We start from the raw sequence: 4,031 nt of genomic DNA, 5'->3' as shown, positions 1-4,031 counted from the left end.
CGCAGGCGTAGATGTATGATAAGTAGCTTACTTGCCACCATCATGGTTCTGAGTTCAGTCCCACTGCATGGCACCTTGGGCAAATGTTTTCTGCTATAGCCTCGGGCTCACGAAAGCCTTGAGAGCGGATTTGGTAGACGGAAACTGAATGAAGCCCGTCTAATATATATATATATATATGTATATATGTGTGTGTGTGTGTGTGTGCGTGTGTACATATGTGTGTGTGTATGTACACATATGTGTGTGTGCGTGTGTGTGTACATGTACATATATGTGTGTGTGTGTACATGTACATATATGTGTGTGTGTGTGCGCATATATTTGTGTGTCTGCGTTTTTCCCCCAGCATGGCTTGACAATCGATTCTAGTTTGATTGCATCCCCGTCACCTAGTTGTTCGACTAAAGTGCCCGATACAATAAGTACTAGGCTTACAAAGAATAAGTCCTGGGTTCGATCTGGTCGACTAAAGTAGTTGCTCTAGCATGGCCGTTGTCAAATGACTGAAACCAGTAAAAGAAAAGAATGAAAGAATGTATTAGCTGAGATACCCAACCTTGCTCGGGAAATTGCATCATTGATGATAAATAATTTGTTGAATAAATGGTGGTCTGATTCGACTAAGCTACATGTTCTGCTTCTGTTTAGAGCATTCCAGCCCCTATCTTGTCATGGATAACTGGTGGGGTGTATGTTATTTTTTTAATGCACCGAAAACCTTCAGTGGATACACTTTCCTTTGTGGTGGTCAGCGCTGCGTCTAACACGTCTTATCGTCTGAAGTTTTAAACCCTCCTGTGGATTCGTTATCCTACATCACGCTTAAAGTAAATTTGGAGGAAATGTGTTCATTCATTTGTGGGTAATAAGGTAGCAATGCGTGGAAAGACGTGACCTTGGTCTTTGAAATTTGGCATAAATCCATATAAAGCTATCTCCTTTGATGCATCAAACGATGTCATTTGAAACGCAGATTGTATTGTCTGATATTGTTCAGAAATCCTTTGACTGGATAGAAGTGCCTTGCAGAAGATCCTGCTGCATGCCCTTGCTGATCTTGAGGAAGTCTCATCTCACTTCTGTCTTGAGATTCCATTGCATTGGCTGATGTTGAGAAAGTGTCATCTCCGTTCTATCTTCAGAATCTCGACTTAGATTTTCTACAATCCTCCTAGCTTTATACTTGTTTTTTTGGAGAATTACGTCTTTTCTTTGCCGGCATATTTTTTTCAATACTGTATACAAAAATTATGAACATAGGTAAAACTTATACATTAATCTCTATTTTGGTATGCAGTTTTATGTATGCAGTGTGTCTTCATTTTTACATAAATTGACCAAATTTAAGTAAATTTAGCAAATAGATGCACATGTATGAACTGGTAATTTAATGGTAAATGCCACAATAATTATTATAGATAAATTTGTTAATATATGTATTAAGCACATGTGAATTTAAGGGTAAATATGTAATTGTAAATATCTTGCATCCTTGCAACTGGTGCGATAATTATTATCTGGTAATTGAGCAGTAAATGTGCATTTTTACATACCTTGGACCTGCAACCTCATTGTGTTTTGTCCAGAGTTTCACCTCCAGCTGTTCGTTATGTCAGTCAACAGACATACATTGACACAACATTTCTAGATGCATTTCTTAATATGTATATATTAAGGGCGTGTATTAAATGGTAATTTAAAAGTAAAGATGTGACTGTATATACCTTGCTACTGCTACGATAATTATCAACTGAGAATTAAACGGTAGATGTTTATTTTTATATACCCTGGATATGCTACATCATCATTATTTGCCAAGAGTTTCACCTCCAGCCGTTAGTTATGTTTACTCATCACACATACATACACTGACACACCATTCTGCTGTCGTGGCCGTAAAGTCGGAAAGTTGACAATGCGTAATATTGCTCACATTAGGGTATAAATTATTCATTTATTTGAAATATAATAGAAATAAGATGATCTTAGAGTTAACACATTAGAATAAAAAGTAGAGGCTAAAAGCGAAAGAATACTATGTTTAGAATTAAAAGTGAAAGAATAAAAGTTAAACAATAATATAGGCTTATCACATTAGAATGAAAAATGAAAGAATAACAATAAAACAATAGTATAGGCTTATCACATTAGCATAAAAGATGAAAGAATAATAGTGAAACGATATTATATCACATTACAATATAGATGTTTTTCTTTCACTTTTGACACTTAATACCGAACCAGTGCCAATATTGTATTCTTTTAATCTAAAAGGAAAAAAAATTACATGTTGACACTCACGAGATCTGACACTTTTACCTTGTAAAATTTGATTTCATTTGGTCGAGCCGTTTCAGAATGCATAGAGAACAGACAGACAAAATAGCACAAGGAGAAAAATGTTAAAATGGTATTATCATAAAATAGATTTTGTAACGTTTTGTACCAGTTTCAGACTATTCGACTTTTTCAACTAAGAGTAAAACAGAGGTGGATATTAATTAAGAAGAAGAAGAATAATTGAATTGCAGAAGATATAAAATGAAGGGTTTTCTCAATATTTCCATATACTTCAAATAGGTAGGATATTTTCCTTTTTTCTGTCTGTCTGTCAGTCTGTCTGTCTGTCTCTCTCTTCTCAAAGGAAACGAGCGCATTCAGGCAGAACCTATACTTGATGTATGGAAAATATTTTTTGCCGAATCAAACCATAATCTCCGAAACAAGGAATGATAATATATTAGATCTCTGTTGCACCAACGTAGATCTTATCCACACTGAGACGGTATAACCTAGAATCTTCTCAGACCAAAACACGATAGAACTGACAAGGTATGATTCAAAACCAATTAATGGGGTATTGCACATGGATGGCACGTACAATTTATGCAGCCCGAACGCCTACAAAGCTGACTGCAAATCAATTGAAGAACAGATTAGCCAGCAAAATTGGCTCAAAAGCGTCTCTGTGTGGTAAGTAACTTCCTTCACAACCACATGGTTCCGGGTTCAATCCCACTGCGTGGCACCTTGGACAAGTGTCTTCTACAGTAGACCCCAGCCAACCAAAGCTTTGTGAGTAGATTTGATAGACCGAAACTGAAAGAAGCCTGTCGTATGTGTGCAAATATATGTGTGTGTATGTTTGTGTGTGTTTGTCCTCCACCATCGCGTAACAAGTGATGTTTGTGTGTTTACGTCCCCGTAAATCAGCGGTTCGGCAAAAGAGTCCGATAGAATAAGTACTAGGCTTACAAAGAATAAGTCCTTGGTCGATTTGTTCGACTAAAAGGGGTGCTCCAGCAGGGCCTTAGTCAAATAACTGAAACAAGTAAAAAATAAAAGAATATATATATAATAGGTACACACACATTCACATCTATCTATCTATCTATATATGATTTAACTAGTATTATAAAATGAATCAATGCTTATCAAAATAGAAACATGAAGAGCTATAGTTGAGGGCAAATACAGAGTATCATGCAAGAATATTTATATAAACATATACCAGCAGTCACTTCTGCAAACATTCACAGAAAGAAACCTATCACATCAGATATTCTCAAAAAGAGTTGTTTGTGTGGATTTAAAGATCTAAGAGCAGGAGTGCGCTCTACATAGCCATATGATTAACGGCCATAACAATCTCCGTTAAAAGCACAATTTAATAACACATACACATAGATACACACACACAAACGAACACATACACACACACACACACACACACGTATATATGGATATATATATATATAAATGTATATATCCATACATACATATATATATATATATATACATATATACATAGAGAGATCAAGAGTGAGTAAGAAAAAGAGGGACTGTGAAAGACTAATAAATATATACATACATGCTTAAAGACATAGACATGCATACACACACGCGATATATATATATATGTATATTATAAATATATATATGTGTGTGTGTATGTATGTCCGTACATATTATGTCGGTGTGTACATGTACATGTGTGCATGTGTGTGGGTATATATATATATATATAT

This window comes from Octopus bimaculoides, chromosome 5 (genome assembly GCF_001194135.2).
Source record: "Octopus bimaculoides isolate UCB-OBI-ISO-001 chromosome 5, ASM119413v2, whole genome shotgun sequence".
NCBI classification, from domain to species: domain Eukaryota; kingdom Metazoa; phylum Mollusca; class Cephalopoda; order Octopoda; family Octopodidae; genus Octopus; species Octopus bimaculoides.
Note: the sequence above shows the minus strand (reverse complement) of the source record.